This window comes from Dermacentor andersoni, chromosome 3, assembly GCF_023375885.2.
Source record: "Dermacentor andersoni chromosome 3, qqDerAnde1_hic_scaffold, whole genome shotgun sequence".
Lineage (NCBI taxonomy): Eukaryota > Metazoa > Arthropoda > Arachnida > Ixodida > Ixodidae > Dermacentor > Dermacentor andersoni.
The window spans coordinates 61,555,217-61,575,346 of record NC_092816.1 but is presented as its reverse complement, the minus strand read 5'-3'; the positions used below and the strand labels follow the sequence as shown (position 1 = coordinate 61,575,346).

Sequence of the window (20,130 nt, the reverse complement as noted above, 5' to 3'; positions counted from 1 at the left end):
TGGCTTTCCAGAGCTTCGTTGAATACAGAACCGCCAGGCGGTGGTGCCAGAACTGATGCTATTTCCCGCAGCGTCTCAGTACCATGGCAGTACGAAAACCGGAATAATACGTGAACCAGAACGCCAATCCAAAAATTCGTAGCATTTCTACATTTCTGAAACGATCATCTATACAAAGGTTAATATATCCCCTTTCTTGAGCGGCAATTCTTTTCTTGGAAATTGCAGCGCAATGGTAAGTTGTCTTCGCTAAGGCTGTTCAAACGAGTTTACTTTAGAAATTTTCATTCTTTCTTTTTATGACCACTCTAATGGTTTCGTCTTCTGAGACGGTGTTGTAGTTTGTAGTCGCACATACATGCAAGAGCTTGCAGTTCGTAAAGCAACAATACGGGCGACGGGTGGGCCTCGGAGGGGCGCTATGGTTGCCGACCTCCGCTGTCCGAGACCAGACCGTACATCGCAGCACAACAGGAACGACTCGGATTCGCGTTTCAGTGCCATGCACCCTCGTCATCGTCGCCGCTGCAGGCGCATCGCTTTTGTTACGGCGAACCTCCCCCCCTCTTCATGTGAGCGGGTGACTAGGCGAATGTCGAGCGTACGATGCAAGCGAGGGCCAGACGGATGAACAAACATGCACCCTCATATTCGGTCACACGGATCACAATTCCCTTTGTACACCGACGACCGAGACGTCTGGCGTTGCTCGTTTGATATGGCAATACCGATCATAACCAAAGGATGTGGGACAAGACGGAGAGAAAGGCGAGCAGAGCAGGGGGAGGGTGGGGAGGCGGAGTGTGAGTGACGTCGACGAAGTGTCTGCCCCTCTCAAGTACAAATATATGAGCAGCAGCAGCACGAGTGGACGTTGCGCTGGTGACGCGAAAGGTGCGGGTACCCTTTCTCTCACAGGAAGCGAGGTGAGGTGTCTGGTTGGAATTGGCAGGAAAGAAAGGGGTATTTTTTTTACGCGTCCGGCGAGGCAAGTGCGGAAGCGGCAGGACCTAGTAGTCTCTCGCTCGCTCGCTAGCTCGCAGGTCGTTGCCGAGCACGCGATGCAGTACCGAACGCTGGCTCGCAGCTGCGGTGCCCGATCCCAGCTGGAATTCGCATACGGTACTGAGTCTGTGGGCGCCTGCGCGAAACCCGAGACATGCAACGCCGGGCACCCTTGACGTCCGTCCTCAACCTGGCATCCTTTTGTTTTCTCGTTCTCCTTATCTCTCTCTCTCTCTCTCTCTCTCTCTCTCTCTCTCTCTCTCTCTCTCTCTCCACTTCGCTCACTCGACATCCAATCCGAGCCCAGTTCTCTGCGGCGCTTCGCACTGGATTCGTGCCAACCGTTCTACCACGGTTCGAGCTAACTAAGCTTCCTGTTTATTTCGTTCTTTTTTTATTATTTTCTGTTGATAGTTACGCAGTAGTTAATGTAAACCGGAAAAACCCTTCAGCGGGGTTACCCTTCTGGCTGGCACACTTTAGTTAGTCTAATATAAACGGGCGTCTCGTTTCCGCTAACGGCTTTGGAGAACCAGGTGTCTGTTTCCTGGAGCTGCCTGTGAGATTCCGAAGCGAAAATTTGTCTCAAGGAATAGCTGCCTGGCGCTCAATTAGGGCTGGGAGGACACCTTTCGCTGTACCGTCTTCTGCACGGTGTTCTAAGTAGATGCTTTCACGAACATTTTCTTAGATTTTCTTTTACCATTGTGCCGTTATAATCGGCCAAACTTTGGCGATCACTGAGTGTTATTTGTGACTCCGATGAGTGCACTGTGGATGGTGTTTTTCAGCGCGTATGTTTGTGGCACACAATTACGAACATATAAAGCATGCCTGATAGAAATAAGAACAGTCTCGATAAACAAGTTTGATATGCGGGTCTCCCAAATTGAACATTGGCGAGTTCATCAGATGTCATGTCATGTAGGCAAATCACACGTTGCGGTGACACCTTTAGGTAATCCAACACCAATAAAGGCTATTGCGTGAGGTGCATTTGCACATTGGTGATTCAGCTGTATGCCTCAACAGGCAGAGGTAGCACCATGCACACTGCACAGTAAGCAAAGTGCTGCAATATTGATGCGTCAAGGGCACACTATAAACCAAAATAAAGTGGGAGGCGGCTTGTTACGGACACTATTTGCTCTGGGAGAAAAAAATAACAAAGAAATAAATGAACTTATGTGTGTTCAATGTAGCGTGGGTGCCCCTTAACGGCGAGGGCTGCAGGAAAAGATTGCACTCCCTGCATGACTCAGCGTATGGCGCGGAGAGAGCCGGAGGTCAGCACGCCGATAATCATCTCACCTTTCCGGCGACCGCGCGCGTTCTTGGAGGCCTCCAATTCTGTCTTTTTCTTTCTTTATTTCTTTCTTTCTTTCTTTCTTTCTTTCGCTCTTTCCTTCGCTCTTCAGTACGAGAAGAGGCGGCAGCTTGGCTCGCTGTTAGCACCTCGGCGCTGAGCTCCGATGAAGCAAGATTAATAATCGCCTTCACGCCTCGATGCGGCCGCTGGTGCTGTGCCCGTGTTTGTTAGCGTGCGTGCCGGAAAAGATGCGCGAAGCACGACCGGGACTCGAGCGTGGGTTGGTGGGACGATGAGGGGCTGCGGAAATTGGGCGAGAGAACGTGGACGACTGCCACATGTGTGAGAGGGAGATGGAATTACGGGCTGCCCAATTCTGTTTATCGGCGGCCTCGTCGTGTTTGCACTGAGACGTGTATACGCTGTAGGCTGGCGGACAGCTGGCGTGGCAGTTCTGACAGGGTGAGCTCGGGGGGAAGTGTTCGCGTGCTACCGGGCGCAGAAAAGTGCGCAAAACAAAATGTCCTCGGCTTAATACGTGTCTCGGTGCGTTAGATAGAAGTTGAGGATTCGCTATTGCTTTGGGGGCTGGCACGTTTCCAGGTGACATAAAGCTGGCTGTGGGAAAACTCTGCTTTGACTTTTTCTATTTAATTTTTTTTTCTAAACAGTAGCACTATTAGCGATGCACTAATTTCTGCCCAGGCTGTGAATTAGTAAGTTCACTTTTGGCTAACAGAGTGGAGCGTTGTGGCACGATATTATGTAAGTATTTGTGGTCACATTGTTTGTTTCTGTTCGGTTTCTTTTCCCTTAGCTGTAAGCGTTTCTTGTTTTATGTTTTGTTTTTTTGCGGCTTGTTAACCGCAAGGTTATTTAACGCTGACAAGCTGCCTTTGAATTACACAGCACATTTCTTTGTGGTTTGTGCAGATCGTAATGGCAATGACAGAAATCGTCAGTGCGACGAAATGCAAGGCATTAATATATATATATATATATATATATATATATATATATATATATATATATATATTTATACACACAGTTTGTATTCTCTTGACTTAGTGAGTGGCTACAGAGTACTATCTGGGAGTAAACTTTTGGCGGGGGAGTGCGCCTCTATTATGGTTAAGACATGAGAAGAATAACGCCGCGTTGTAGTGACGGTGAATAACCAGACAGTGCCAAAAAAGTCGCAGTGCCGCCCCAAAGGCGAAGCATCCATCGATTGCGATAGCAAATTAGTGGACAGCTATACGAAGTAAGGATAGTAGGTTTATCGGCCGTATGAACTTGTAAACATAGGCATACTAATTAAATGAACTACCATGCCGTCACGCGCGCACAAGCAAGCATGAACGCATCTCACGTGCTGACCGCGGAAGCTCGCTGTCAAAATTCTGTAGTGAGGAAACGCGGCAGCAGCAGCGAGCTAAACGGCCCTCCTGCAGCCGCTCGCATCAAGGCGAACTATGTCGCGAAAACGCGTAGCGCGGCGCTGGCTCTGTACCCGTCGCAGATGGCTTTCAATATAAGCGGCCCGGTCGGGTGCGCGCAGCCGCCTGCCGGAACAGAACGCGCCCAGCCCCCACTCCCTCTTCTCCCCCCGAAGCCTTGCGCGCGACGAAAGGCGGCGCGCTTCCTCCCCGCTTTCCGCCGTTGCGAACGGCAGATTGAGCTGCGATCGTTGGTTGACCCTCGCACGCGTTCACTGGCACATACAGCATACGGCGCGCGGCGACGACTTTATCGCCCTTGGAATTTATGCGGAGCCTCACGGCGACGGCAGAAATGAGCCTGGAGTGTCCATGCAATTGCTATCTCAATGAATCTGTGAGTCCGAAATATCGCACTTTATTGGGTGAAGTTTGCCCACAAAAACAAGTAACATTCAAAGCGCAATGACAGAGGCGAGCACAGTCATCGGTCGGGGAAATTTCATCTAGGGTCAAGTGCACCGGCTATTTGGACATGACTCATCGTACAATCCGGCGTAGTCGCTTGTGCTCGCGTACTTTCCAGAATGTACAGCACTATTCACTCCGTGCACGTCATCTGATTAGACAACATTCTTTCTCAATAGCATCGGTGATAACATCCGAGAAATTTCCGATACGTGTAGGCGCGTCGTCCGCCGAACAATAGCTTTGAAACGGCGGTTAGGCAGTGAAAAATGGCTACCTGAAAAAAAATTTCCGCGTGTCAGTGAGGAAAATATTGACTTAAAGAGAAGATGTAAAATCAGTTGTGCTGTGGCACGGAAGGTGGAGGAAGCTTCCCGAAAGGGAAAATTGTGATCTAGCCGACTTGTAACACGAAGCTCCAAAGAAAAACCATGCGGGCTTCTCTAGAAATAAAACTTCGGAGTTGAAAAAAAAAATATTCTGATCTGGGAGTCCAACCCGGCACCAACGCATTTCTCGCGTGATCGCTTTACCGTGAGAGCTAACGAGAAGGCTAAGATATTGCATGGCGAGGGGGAATTAATCGACATCTCGAAATATCCGCTTTGTAGCTTCGTGCTACAACCCGCGGGAATGACAATTTTTTCCATTCGTAAACACAAACTTATTTAATTAAACCAAAATCAAAGCAACACAAACGAGATCCGATAGCTACGCGTGTGCTCTCAAAGCCGACTCCACCTACAAAACAGCTTTGAAGCCAACAACGTTTCCTGTGATCAGCAGCAGTTGGCTTCACCTTGTGCATGCTTGCAATGTGGCGAAGTTATCTTGCTTTTACTTGCACAATTTCAGCAATCGTTTCGTTTGCGAGCGTCTAATTCTGATTTATGTTAGCATATTGATTACAGAATTTTGCACGACCATCGGCCTTTTTCTCAGTTTATATCACAGCTCCTTGTTGGCTTTTCAAACAACTTTTTTTTTTTCTTTAGAGGAGGGGGGAAGGGGAGCTGGAGCGTCTTGGAAAGGCGGTTGTGGATTAAATGCGGGCGATGAAGATTCTAGAATTCAGAGGCTTAGGGTGGCCTCAGTTGACACGAGACAGCCTTTGAGGCATCTAGTAGATGCGTTTGTTAGTGCGTACTAAATCTGGCTAGTGTACACTGATAATGACGATTGCGAACTTCGCTAGTGCAACATGACGTTAATTTTCTTCAGGCTGCTAAGGCGTACGGCATATCAGAAGTGCCGTTAGATAAATTTAATAAAAATGTGTTCTTATGATAATTTCCTAAAGTTGTATTGAGGTCAAGTGAGACTCCTCATATAGCGGTAACTGCATTTCAGAGGTTAGCCTGTCTCCTATATAGGCGACATCCCTCAGTTCCTACGGGCCTGCATGCTTATATTTACTTCCATACTGACGTTATGCCGTGCGGCAACCCAAGCGGATAAAAATAAAGGACGATAATTTTCATTAACTCACGGATATCTAATTATTCTGATAATTATAACAGCTGAAAATTATTCCAACTCGCGAGGCCAAAAAGGCAATCGAAAACCATACTATACTACTCTACACAGCGTCATGTTATGGAAATCAGACAGACAGACAGACAGACAGACAGACAGACAGACAGACAGACAGACAGACAGACAGACAGACAGACAGACAGACAGACAGACACAGACAGACGGACAGACAGACAGACAGACAGACAGACAGACAGACAGACAGACAGACAGACAGACAGACAGACAGACAGAACAGAACAGAACAGAACAGAACAGAACAGAACAGAACAGAACAGAACAGAACAGAACAGAACAGAACAGAACAGAACAGAACAGAACAGAACAGAACAGAACAGAACAGAACAGAACAGAACAGAACAGAACAGAACAGAACAGAACAGAACAGAACAGAACAGAACAGAACAGAACAGAACAGAACAGAACAGAACAGAACAGAACAGAACAGAACAGAACAGAACAGAACAGAACAGAACAGAACAGAACAGAACAGAACAGAACAGAACAGAACAGAACAGAACAGAACAGAACAGAACAGAACAGAACAGAACAGAACAGAACAGAACAGAACAGAACAGAACAGAACAGAACAGAACAGAACAGAACAGAACAGAACAGAACAGAACAGAACAGAACAGAACAGAACAGAACAGAACAGAACAGAACAGAACAGAACAGAACAGAACAGAACAGAACAGAACAGAACAGAACAGAACAGAACAGAACAGAACAGAACAGAACAGAACAGAACAGAACAGAACAGAACAGAACAGAACAGAACAGAACAGAACAGAACAGAACAGAACAGAACAGAACAGAACAGAACAGAACAGAACAGAACAGAACAGAACAGAACAGAACAGAACAGAACAGAACAGAACAGAACAGAACAGAACAGAACAGAACAGAACAGAACAGAACAGAACAGAACAGAACAGAACAGAACAGAACAGAACAGAACAGAACAGAACAGAACAGAACAGAACAGAACAGAACAGAACAGAACAGAACAGAACAGAACAGAACAGAACAGAACAGAACAGAACAGAACAGAACAGAACAGAACAGAACAGAACAGAACAGAACAGAACAGAACAGAACAGAACAGAACAGAACAGAACAGAACAGAACAGAACAGAACAGAACAGAACAGAACAGAACAGAACAGAACAGAACAGAACAGAACAGGACGGACGGTCGGACGGACGGATGGACGGACGGACATAGGTGGATGGATGAATCTATGAATGGATGGATCTATGGATGGATGGATCTATGGATGTATGTATGGATGGATGGATCTATGGATGGATGGATCTATGGATGGATGGATGGATGGATGGATGGATGGATGTATGGATGGATGTATGGATCTATGGATGGATGGATGGATCTATGGATGGATGGATCTATGGATGGATAGATGGATCTATGGATGGATGGATGGGTCTATGGATGGATGGATCTATGGATCTATGGATGGATGGATGTATGAATGGATGGATGGATCTGTAGATGGATGGATCTATGGATCTATGGATGCATGGACCGATGGATCTATGGATGCATGGACCGATGGATGGATGGATGCATGGATCTATGGATGGATGGGTGCATGGACCGATGGATGGATGGATGCATGGATCTATGGATGGATGGGTGCATGGACCGATGGATGGATGGATGCATGGACCGATGGATCTATGGATGCATGGACCGATGAATGGATGGATGGACCGATGGATGGATAGTGACTGTTCTGTACATTCAGGTTGTGATTGCTGCTGGCTGTCTTTTTTTTTTTTTTTTCTCTTCGCTCTATTTCTTCATCTTCAATCCTTGCAACCTGTTTTCCTCGCGGAATGTATCCAACCGGATTTCCCCTGAATTTCTCTGCCATTTGCTACGTATTCTTTATGTATTTTTTTTCATCTATATAACACTCGGCTTCGTAAAATAGTGTACAAATACCATTTCAAATCCCACATTTAGATTGAAAACGGCGAGTTTCTGTTCTTCTAAGAGCGTGCTGCAAAGTTGTTGAGGGCACATTGCGTGAAGAATAAGAAAGAGTATATAAACGGAGAGTCACGAATGGCAGCCGGAACGTAGACAAGAACTCGGAGAAGCAATTACGACTGCGTCACACGTGGAAGGCAGGAGTCGTCCCAGATGAGTTGTTCCTTCAGGACTGTAACGAAGACGCGGGAGAAAGAAAGAAAAGAAAGGAAAGGGGAAAAAAAGAGATAAATCATGAGAGTTTTTGTCGCTGGCTATTTGGATACTGAGGCCCTGTTAGATGAAGTAAACATAAAGACTACAATAGAAAAGGACAAATATACGCTCAGAACCCAGAAGACAGGTGCTAAAGAATGGTAAACTGGGGTTCGCAAGAGCAAACAAGAGACGGGCGCACTATGCAGCTAGCGACGTCTCGAGGCTATTGCGAGAAGCTATAGGTCGACACAAGCGCAGAAGGCAAACAATACCGAACAACGCAACGTCTCGGGCAAAAAAAGCTCGAGCAAAAAGAACTGCAGAGTTTGCCGTGACACGTAAAGATTGTCACTGTTCGTGAGCCTCTCGTACTTCTTTTTTTATTCTTTCTGCTTATACTTTACTGGGATTATATTCTTCTCGGGAGACGTTTGCTCCAACCCTGCCTTTTGCTTTACCCCTTTCTTCTGTCTCGCTTCTGGTTTTTTGCTTTCTGACATTTCCTTTTCTATGTTTTCTTTTTGTGGTATAACCTTGTTTCACCACCACTGCTATACTATTACTTGTTTCTCTCTTCTTCTGCGGCGATACTCCCGTCTAAGATGCCTCCCCTCCGTCTTTCCTTTCTTTTTTTTGTCATATTTTCGTTTTCTCGTGATTCGCTCTTCTGTTGCGGCAGGAAGGGAAATCGAATCGAATAGCGGCCGGATCGAATCCAAGAAGGAGACGGCCGGGCGACATCGTCGAGCCTGAGAACAGCGGGAGAACTCGTAAATAGCCGCCGTCGAGCAAGGTAAAGCACACGGGTGGAAAAGAAGACAAAAGAAAGAAGGAAAGACAAAACAAAGTCGAGTCAGGACAGACGTCTGATTGAAGGAATAACGCCTAGAGGGAACAGTGATGTTGGAAGGGAAGTACGAGAGGAATGAAAGGAACAGAATTGCCACCGAGATCAAGAAAAAGAAGAGAAGAAGAAGAAAGAGGGCCGGGGGGGAGGGGGAGAAGACGCAGGGGGCAGGACGGATCGAATCAAAAAAGAGCGCGCTGCTCAGAGAAAATAAAACAGAAGAAAGGGCAGGCAGACGGAAGGAGACGGTCATTCCAAACACGTCGATCTGCCTGAAAGGATCCGGAGCTGCGGCAGCCGTGGCAGCAGCAGCAGCAGCGGCGTCGGGCCCCGACGTTGACGGTAATGGCGGTGGAGAAGTGTCACGACGCGACTTCGGGTGCAGGAAAACGAGTCGGCGCGATAGTGGAGGGGGAGTTGGGGCGACTGGAAGGGATGTCGGTGTTGGCGGCGGTGGTGGTGGTCGTTTGGAATGACAATGCCATTGAGGGAGCTCGTGCGGCGGTACCGAATGTACATCTCTGGCCAAATGCCCGAGTCAGGAAAAAAAAAAAAATGAAAGGTAGAACGAATGCTGCAGGCAACGTACTTCTACAAGAAATAAACGAATAGTAGTCGTGGCTTTCTGGCTACGGTGGACCGAGTAAGAGGAGAGAAGGGAAGATGTGGGCGACGTGACCCTTGCTAGGAACACGCGCACCAAAAGAAAAAAGAAAAGTAAATAAGTAAGTAATAAAAAGAAGAACGGAAGCCTACCAGGGGAATTGCAGGACACGAAGTGTGTGGACGAAGACGTGTCTCGGAAGACTGCCATGAAGCGGTGTAGGAGAAGACTTTAACGATCAAAATAAAAAGACACTGATAAAACACACGTAAGGACAGTGCTGGGATGGAGGGCGGAGGCGCTCGATGACAGAAGTGTCGCTTCACGACCGCGGTCTTTGCGAAGTAAAAGCAAGTATAATAGCGTTTCCGAAATGTCTCCCTGCCCTTGCCGGTGCCGTTTTGACTATCGTTACTTTATTTCACGTTTATAGCGAACAGGCGGACAACTAAGTAAGCAGGGTGGTGAAGGCGAATTCCCGAAGGAAAAAGGTCGGAATGTTTCGTATGGTCGAGCTTTTAGATAACGTATTTTGAAGGGTGGCGAGTTGGTTCTGGGGGGACCGTTCAAGCGACGACAGCCACGTTAGGACTGACGTCCACACACTGAAAGACATGAACAATGGGTAAAAAAGCACAAGAAGAAAGGAGCGGGGGGACTGGAAAAGACACACGCAGTGGTGTGTCCAATGTTCTGCTCTCTCTGCCTCCCGAATGTGCGGCTTTCACCATTCCTCTACGTTCACCAAAGAAAGAAACGGGCAAGACAAAAGTAATCGCTCCACGTCGAAATCGTGCCCACCCGTCGCGTACACATTGACTCTTCCGTTCTGCGCGTATTTTCGTAGCCGGACTGTTGTCGGAGCACTGTTTGTGCCTTTGGAACTCTGGGACAGCAAATTCGGCGTTCTTGTTGCGACATCAGCCGTTGTGTGTGCCTGCTGAATTGTGCCTTGCTTGCAAAGTTTGTTTTCTTGCTTGCGTGCTTGCTTTTCAGCGCAATTCAGCTCTTCTCCTTTTCTGCAGCTATCCGAGAGCTATATCGCTTTACTTTGGAAGATTGCTTTCTCGGTGGACTCGACCTAAAAGTACCCTCTTCGCTTTTGCGTCATCGCTTACACACTACGCAACCAGACGAATGTCTAACGCCGCTTAAACTTAGCCTAACCGAGCGGTGTGTCGCGGAAATAAGGAACACCCTCCCATCCTTCTCCACATTTATTTTTCTTTAACGAACGCTTTCGCAAGCGATTGCTGGGTCACGCCACATAGACCCGTCCTCGAGTGGGCAACTGTGAGAATATATATATATATATATATTGCATGGGTTGGTGGAATCTGAATTCGATTGGTCAATGTTACGTTTCACACGCCGTTATATACTATCTTTCATTTCATATCTTTCGTTTTCTGACCACGTTCATCGACTGCGTGGGTGCTGCGGCGTATATATATATATATATATATATATATATATATATATATATATATATATATATATATATATATATATATATATTTCTTTATGTGCTCTTCTTCTTTGCTTTTAGTTCCTTGTAGCTCAAGGAAAGCAAGACTGGTATAATCCGGCTTCGACCCACGCGCTGACACAGTGGCACGAAGATTTCCAGCTTTCTCGGTCACGCTCTAATCTCCAGGCCGCGCCTCATTATCACCCTATCACCCTATTATCACCCTCCCCTCTTCTAACCTCACATATGTCTCAGACAAGATGAATGCACTTTGGTTTTGTATATTATTTCTGATCGATTTTTAGCTTGTGGGTTTAGTTTCTGGCGTCCCCGCTAAATAAAATACCTCTCCACTTGAACAAAACGGAAAGCAAAACAAAAATAAACAAAATCAAATGAAATGAAAAGGTACTAAAGAAAGAGAAGAAGAAGCCTACATACTCGCAACGTTGGAAAGGCAATGAGTCTGCCGTTGTTAATCTTCCGTCTGCGTTTTTTTTTCTTTTTTTGCTTGCGTTGTTGCGCCTTAGGGTCATCGGAACACGTAGGGCCAACAAGCTGCGTGGGCATGGCGATAGCCTCGGGGAGCAACAGAATTTACAATCTTCTCGCGCCCACAGCGCGCAGTCCCGTAACCTCTCGCCTGATCTCCCTCTCTCTCTCTCCTCGTCTATCCTTCTATCTAAAGCCCCCCCTCCCCCCGAGGCACTTCTTGTCGTCGGCAATATTTATCGCCGAGCGATCGCCATCGCACTCCGCTGCATACATACTCGCACTGCCGGGGAAAGAACAGCCGTGATGCGTACGGCGACGCGAAAGATCTGGAATTACGATGGAACGCCGTTTTACCTATATCGCTGCTTTCTTTGTCAGATGTTTCTTTTTTGCACACACGATGTGATACCCGGTTGGGGCTGATACTGCCACTCTCCGTATACTTACTGTGTAGTACAAATTAAAGAAAATAATTCTGTCCCCTCAGCCTTATATATATAATTTTTTTTTCATCCGTTAATTAGAGTATCGCAGGCCCGTCGTTCGCGCAGTGCGCGTACAAGGCCAGTCGAAGTTCTCTTATAGCTCGCTCACTCCTCCCACCCCCTCAAGCCTCCCTCCCCCTTTCATTAATTAGGTGCAGGCGACGACTTCCCACGTCGAAAAACTTCGGCTATGTTAAACGCGGCGGCCTGCCTTCCCGGCTCTGGCGATCAGCTTTGCGTCGTCGCGCTAAAAAAAAGTCCCGGGAATTGAGAATCATTAGAAAGGGGATCTCGCGCGCAATTAGCGCACCCTGCTCCTGTCCGTTTTTCTGCGCGTAATCGATGTGTGCCTCGGGAGGAAAGAAATAAAACGAAATAAATTCGTGGTGCACTGTTGTCAAAAGCGGGAGCCTCGCAATTGGGAAGGCAGTTGTTGGTCTTCGCTCGTCGGGAAGTTAACCGTTAAGCGAAATATTGATGAGCGATCAGGCCCCCGGTATTGCGAAGAACACCCCTTTGAGAACCGCGAACGTGCGCACAAGTGCACGCTAGCGATGGCGCCATAAACGCTGCGTAGTTAAATGAACTGCAATGCACGAGCAAGCCGACGATTGGATGCTGCCCTTTGAGCACTAATGGTTTTGAAAACATTGGTTTCTGTTATTTTGTTCTTTACAGCCGTGGATAAAAGGACAGAGAGAGAGAGAGATGGGGGGGGGGGGGGCGCTTAGAGGTATCGGTACACTAAAAGGGAGTTCGATGGATGAGGAAATCGGTTGCTGAGATCAATACCCCCTGAGCGATCCGGTCGAATAGTTGGTCGTGGTTTTTATAGTGCTTTCTTTGTGCTCAGAACCGTAGAAACGCATGCAAATACGGCCCCGCCTGTTGAACCAGACGCAAATTTCGCGGGTGCCCGCTCTATTACGCCGCAATTTTAGAGTTGGAGCGGTGATACGTAGCTGGTGCGCTTAATTATGTGTCTAGTTATACTTAAAGAAAACTCGGTATTTGCGGCTCCCCGGCAGAACTTCAAGCTTCGAGGATGAGGCTGTGGAAAGAACGTGAATAAATGGAATCGCGTGGAATCAGGCCGAAGACATACGAAACAGTAAAGCCAAGGGACGCAGGAGGAAAATAGACTACCAAATTCTCCGGCCGATTAGACAAAATTTATGAGGTTGCCTTCTTTGGAAAAAATAAAATAAAGTCGCGATTATCTCTTTGAGAACGCGCTTCTGTTTAATGAACGCCGGTCGACGTTAGGAAGGTAAGAGACTATAACCAATTTTAAGCACTGAACTCTTCAGGCGGCGTAATTTATTGCAGAAATAAGCAACTCCATAGTATAGTGTTAATCTTATAGACGTCTCGCGCAAGGCCCGGTGTCTTCAATTTTGTCTTTCAGTCGTGATGGCCCGAAGAAAGAGGAATGAAATAATGCGTATCCGTTAAGCTCATTAAATGCGCGTAATAACTGATTTCGAGTGATCAAAGCACTAAATTATCAGCCCACTGCTTTAAATTCACAAATCTGCCAAAGGCACTGCACCTATGTGCTCCAATACCGGGAAAAGTTAGAATAATTTTGAAATCTTTATCTTTGTACACGTCCCGATATTTATGCCCTCGTTAATCACACCTTGACATCAAATTTGTTATCAGATATAACTTCCGTTTAATTATTTGTCTTTCCTCAAGCGATTTTTTTTTTTCGTTTGCATTGTCGTTCGTGCCCTTTCACGCCTTTCTAATGCTCTGTTCTGTGGCTATCAGCATAACACGCCCCATTTCGCTATCAGAAAACATGTTTTGCGTCACACCTGCAACATTTGTGGGTAGATATTCTTGTTGTATTATCGAAGGTTCGGTTCGTGCGCCGTCGTCATACCACACTATTCGTCGTCGTGAGGCCAGCTACTTCATCCTCGCCTTCGCCCTCGCCATATATCCAGAGTCCAAATCTCGCCCCTAGCGACAGCTTTCTCTGAGTAAGGAAAGCGGATCTCGAAGGCCATATATCTGTTTACTACAAACGCCCGAAGCGACTGTGAGTGCCGTAAATACGTCATGATTTCCCTGTTTTGGGAATAGCCTATCGCGAAGGGAAGCGAAAGTTTGCCAACCGCTGCCACGGGCCAACATACTCGTGCCCCTGTGGCAATGTGCAATTGAGTGTCGGACTCGCTCATCATTGAGTTATCGCTAACCATTCGCGTTTGGCAATTTTTCGCTTGACAATTCTGTGCATGGCGATCACGCAGACTCTGGGAGTTGTGGGGGACGTCTGTGCACGTATTTCGGAGGCCATGACGAGCAATACTGTGGCGCACGAAGACGAGGTTGCGTACACGGGCATATAGAATTTGTTGTTTGAGACGGCGGCGATGTCAGGCTGCGCGAGCCTGCTGCTGTAGCAGTAAATGAATTCAGGGCCGGAGGTTAAGTTTGCGTCACGTACAACCGTCTGCTAAATAAAAGGTTGTGCATCACGCAGCTGTTGTCACGAGAGCTGGTTCTCTCACGTCCTCAAAACACCGAAGCATATAGATGCAGGCGCTAGGTTCTTGCGGTGCGGAATGTCGTCGCCGCTTGCATTTATGCACCTAAAAACGAAAAGAAAAAGAAAGAAAGCTATGCGCAAACAACGAAAAAGAGGAATGTTCGTTATAAACGATGCTGCAGCGGTTACAAGAAAGAACCGCGGGATACCTACTTGGGTGTCTCGGCGCGCCTACAGCCCCAAGCGATCGCACTTGGCAAGGACATCGTCGCCACCATGCAGAGACCGAGTGGCGGCGGCGAACCTTGCGTGCGTGGAGGAAATTTACGGGCCACGTCTGTCCGGTCGAGAGGCAGCGGACGAGGTGTGAGGCGAATATGCAGGAATCTCTAGGAAGTGCGCAGCCTGGGACTAGCCGAACGGTTTTGGGCGCCCATTTACTCAGTACCGTCTCCTCCTTCACCCCTCCCCTCCTGTCGGCACTACTGGTCGCGAGGCGTTTGCTGCGCCGAATTCGGCGCTTGAGGAGGTAATGCCGTTCGTTGTCAATGAGTAATCGTATCGCTTATGCACCGCGAGGCCGAGAAGAAAAAGAAAAAAAGTATCTGTAAAGTACCTCCGTCCGGCATTTCCCAGGGCGTTCTGCTCGGGCATAGCGCTCGTAAAGGCCGCCCTTGCCAACCAAAACCGACAAACAGGCATAGAATTCACAGATCTTCTCGTTCGCAAGTGCTGTTCAGCTGCGGCAGGCCGCCTTCGCTATCAACATGTACAGTCGCGTGCAATGCGAGCTGAAACACGGTGCCCGTGGGCGAAGGGTCCCTAAGACTGCACGGAGGCAAGCTGATAGGAAAAATTGGAGACGTAAACACAGTGTCAGTTACTGGCATTTATCCGAGGAAATTCCTCTGTGTCTGCGCCGCTATGCACAAATGAGGTCCCTTTTACCATCGTGACCATATTGCAGCTCATATTGCACGCGACTGTAAACATCACGACTCTGTCACCTGCTCCTAAGAACAACTCAAGTGTAATAACTTTATTGGGGGGCGCAGATTGACACAATTTTTCGAGCAATCCAAAAGAAGCCTTACCCGCGTTTATCCCGATTGTCAGTCATTCGTAACCTTGTACTTGTAAGACGCACGGAATCACATCGCTGAACACGACATCCGCCACTGGGAAGTCCCATGACAACATGACACGGATACTACCGTAGTGTGTTTAGTGCTTTTTCTCTATTGCGTTTACTTTCTACAACCTTCGTTCTTGATTTCTTCTCTCATTGCCAAGTGGGTTTGTTATTAATGACGTTGGGTGAGCCTGCTCTTCAATAGGCAATTATTCTATGTTTTCAACATGTAAACAACAACGACAATAACAACGACAACAAGAACGACAACAACAACTTACTTGAAACACGCGTGCCTGCCTTACAGTGTGAAATGTCATTAAGCATGTCTCGGTGTAAAGCATATCCGCGTTGGGCAGCATGGGCTTTGTGGTACGGCCTACCAGCACCGGCAAGCAACGTTTCCTTTTACGTATAGTCATCTGCGTACTGGGACCTCACTAGCCCACCGCTGAAGCACCCCGTGGCGCCTCATACGCTACAAATCCGTTGGAAAATAAAGTTTATTCTATCTATCTACACATAAAAGAGACATCTAGATGAGGCGGGACATCATTAAAGCGAGATGTCACCGCGTTCAACGTGCATTGCTCCGCACTTGAGGTCGAGGCACTTCCGCGTGCTTTAAAGAAAGCTTGATCGCGCGCTCTGTCGAGTCCACCATAATTTGATTCAACGGAGCAACGAGTCATCGATGGTGTACTATATATACTTCCCCGTGCCTTTATATCACCTCGATCTTTTCCCGCTGTCCAGTCAATCTCCTTCTAAATGTCCAGTGGCATTTATCTACACACGAGCAGGCATCAGGCCGTCTGGAAGGAAGCAGAAATGACCGTCGCGGTATCTTATGTTTGGGCACAGCGATGCAATCCTCGGGAATGTGGTCACCTCGACCCTTTGACCCTTTGTATGAGTGCGTCTGTTCCTTCGGGTCTGTTATAGCTTGGCTTTCGGCATGTGACTGGGAAACTCCGTGTCGTCCTCTTTAATGAGGAAGGGAAACGCTCAAGTGTTTTGGGCGATTGAGCTCCTTACACGAACGCATCTTGGCGCGACATCGAATGCGCGGCCAAACCGAAGCAGCGTAGTAGCCCGGTGATAAGCACCGAAACGAAGCTGTAAAAAAAAAAAAAAAAAGGAGACTGAATGTCCTGGCTATTCTTGCTTTCCATATTTAGATATACTTGAGCAAGCCCATGAGAAATGGAGGCTATAGGAGCCCCAAAGAAAATAAAATCTTCATATACGGGGTCAAGATACCGCACGTTAGATGACCGCCGTCGTCTGCGTTTACGCGATATCTCTCTGCCGCCTGCTTGCCCGCGATGCGCTCGGGCTTTTCGTAGCGCCGAAGGGACACGAGGCATACCTGATGAGCATCGTCCGTGCACGGTATCCGGAAACTTGTTGTCGAAGCGGGCGCTCAAATCGAGCCCTATACCCGCGCAGTTCCCTCTTTTATTTGACCCGACAACAAACCTCTCTGATCCTGGTTACGGCGAGTTGGGCTGCGTCTGCGTCGCGATCGAGGTCGGCCAGATTGCAGTCTTTTCAGCGCAAACAAAAATTGGGGGCTAGGGGGTACACTCCCGAAGGTGTGTTTATATGCACGTCGCTACCGAACTCAAAATTGTACTCGTTTCGCACTAAAGTTTTGTTTATGATAGCAGTGCTGCTTGGAATCCGCCAGATGAGCTAATGATTTTACCGCTGAGGTATCCTCCTTGGGATCTGCGAAGCTCGCCGAAGTTATGGAGACCGTTCCGGTTTGGCTCTGAGTGCAAACGACGTCAGAGGCGCCGTCTTGCTGTCCTCTCAACAGCTCCCGCGCAGCTCTTGGATAAGCGGACTGAGATTGAACGCAGAGTTTCTAGAATGTTAGCCTCTAGGCAGTCGTGAAGGTTGTAGACAGTCGGAGAATGGCGGGCTTCGGTGACGTCAAGCGAATATCTGTCGGTAAAGGCAAGCCATCGCCACAGCTATGTGCTGCCACATCTTAACCGACCCAGCTAGTCCACGGGTTCAATCAGAGCGCCCAACCAACACCAGACTCACCGTTTTGCTTTGAGCGGATTGCCTGATCGGCATTTTACTGAAGCTAAGCCCCTTGAAGCCTGGTGCTATCTTTCAACAGCCCGGAAAGCTATACGAGCGCTTCTGCAGTACAGTCGCCCACAAAACTTTAGGGACCAAGTAATCTGAGAAAAAGCCTAATATCTCGGCAGCCTCACAACTCACCCTGGTGTTCGCATTTCCAGCCGCTGCTATAGTATATGCGAACAACGTATGTCGGGTTTTGCCGGATGCTTTTGCAGGTTGCTCGGGAATTTAACGTTTTATGAGATCCCCTGGGCCCGCAAACTATTGTGGTTGACTGTGCCTGAAGGCAACGAATTTGAAGGCACGACTTCATATATGCATGCTTACGCCTTGTCTGTAGTGCCCGTGATTGATTTCTACTCCCGTCTTCTTTCTCTCTTCACTTCGCGCCCCTCCCCGTCCACATGTGTTGGGTAGGAAACTGAACGAAATCTAGCTAAAACTTTCTCTGTTGAATAAAAGTTTCCACCACCACCACCCGTCCTCTCTTTCTCAGTTCATGCTACGACGGCGTTGGGCGCTTTTATCGAGACAAGTGCCCGCACAGGGCGTGCTTCGAACAGCCGACACAGAGTTACCGGCACGTAGAACGCGAATGGTGGAGACAGCATTCGATCGAACGTGGCAACAGCGGCAAGCCGGAAGCGAGAACGAGTGCAAGCAAACAGGCAAACACGGAGCGCGCATCGCGCGAGGTTTAAAAGGCGACGGAAAGATAAGAGGCGGGGTAAGGAAAGGTTTGGGCAGGAGGTGTTGGGGGTGAGGGGCAGTGACGAACGGGAGCCGAGGCATCGATATTGATTTATTGCCGGTTGTCAGCGGTTGCGAGCAGTTTGCCGGCGGACGGGCCGAGTCGGGCGCTCGAAGCGGAAGTTTTGAGCGAGGCTCTTTTTGCTAGATAGACGCGACACGCGGGTGTACGACGGCGATGCAACCAGCGTCGTTGCCGAGACACGCACGGAAGGAGCGATGTAAGGTGAGAAGAGGGGGTATGCGGGGTCGGGATGCTTTGCGAAGAATCGACAAGAATCGTCGCTTCCCCGCGCCGAGTGCGCGGTCGTGGAGAGGCCGGTTGGGAAAACGACACGAATATGAAATGAACAGCGGGTAGGCGAGAGGGAGAAAGAGGGAGATAGGGCTTCGAATCGCGCGTCGCCATGCGCGGTGAGGAGCTGTAGTTGTCCGTTCGTGCCAGTCCATCCGGAGGTGCTGCCTGTTGGCGAGCCATTAATGCTAATGTGCGCACGGCGTCGATGCGTGGGTTTCTCCAGGCGCCTGGTCGCTTCTAATGCTGCCCAGGGGTGAATAAAAAGGACGAGAGCGAAGGAGACGATGAAGTGAGCCAGTCCTTCATTTCGTCACAGTTCGTTCTTTTTTTCTTTCTTTTCTTTTTCGTTTTCTTCCTTTCATTATTATCTTGAGACATCTTTTTTTTTTTTTTGGCACGCCGATATTTCTGCGCCTTTTTTCCATGGTCACCGATAACGATGCTTTCTGGGTCTGAAAAAAGAAATCACGGCTACAAAGCGAAGACGTAGCTGTAGCGCTCAGAATGCGCAACAACTCTGGTTATGTTGCAGGCAGGATAGTCAATAAACCCGCCTTGCATGTGCCATACAATAACACACATATAATACATACCAAACTACATGCCTTAAGGCAAGTATCCACCTTAATAAAAATAAATATAGAGACAATGGGCGCGATCTACTTTCTCGCCGCTATGCGGTGCTCAATGGCAATAACCTGTCGTCAAATGCGGCCCCGCAGTGTCTCATAGAGTCCGAAAGAAACAAGCGGGCGCCTAAACACGTGATATGCGTTTAATTGGTTCTTTTCCTTGGCAATACCGTTTGCTCTCGTTACGGTGCACAAACGAAGAGAGTTTCAACACTGTTAATATTTTAGCGTTTCTGTAACGTGGATTTGGCTTCTCAACTCTAAACTAACCGATATTAGGCAAGGGCCATGCCGCGAACTTCGCTTGGATTTGTGCGTAGTGTAATATCTCGGGAGTGGTTCAGCGCATACGGCTCTCACTGAGCCGCTGGGCTTACATTACGTAGCCGAACAAATCACTATGTTCCTGTAATCGCTCTCCCAGGCCTTGTGCGACGGTGGTTGCCACAGGCTTCTCCGGAATGCCTTGACAACTTGCTCTTACTTCCCGGTACAGCACATTTTCTGCACGAAGGGCAAAGAACTCTAATTCGAGGTCCTCAACCGTTTTTTCAGTGGAATATTTATTTTCTTTAATCGAAAAGATGCAATGCGGCCGAAGGTGAGCGCCACATAGGAGCTTTCGCGCGACATTCTCTTTTGGCCCTGTGCCTTTTTTACTTCTCGTAGTAGTAGTAGCGTGGAAACGAAAGAAAGAAACCGCAAGTTTACAACGACCCAATGCTTGTTTACTTGCACTTGCACGTCTCCCCGGTGCTTATGTGCCTCTGTTTCAAGTCAGCTGGCCGTACCTGTGCAGAGTCGTGAATTGGCGCGTTCAGCTTCAACCTTCTTTT

At 48.1% G+C, this 20,130-nt stretch overlaps 1 protein-coding gene across 1 annotated transcript in view; it reads left to right on the top strand.

The window, feature by feature from the left end:
• LOC126547053 (uncharacterized) overlaps window positions 1-20,130 on the top strand; it is a 503,539-nt gene that overhangs the window by 227,309 nt on the left and 256,100 nt on the right. The window lies entirely within an intron of this gene.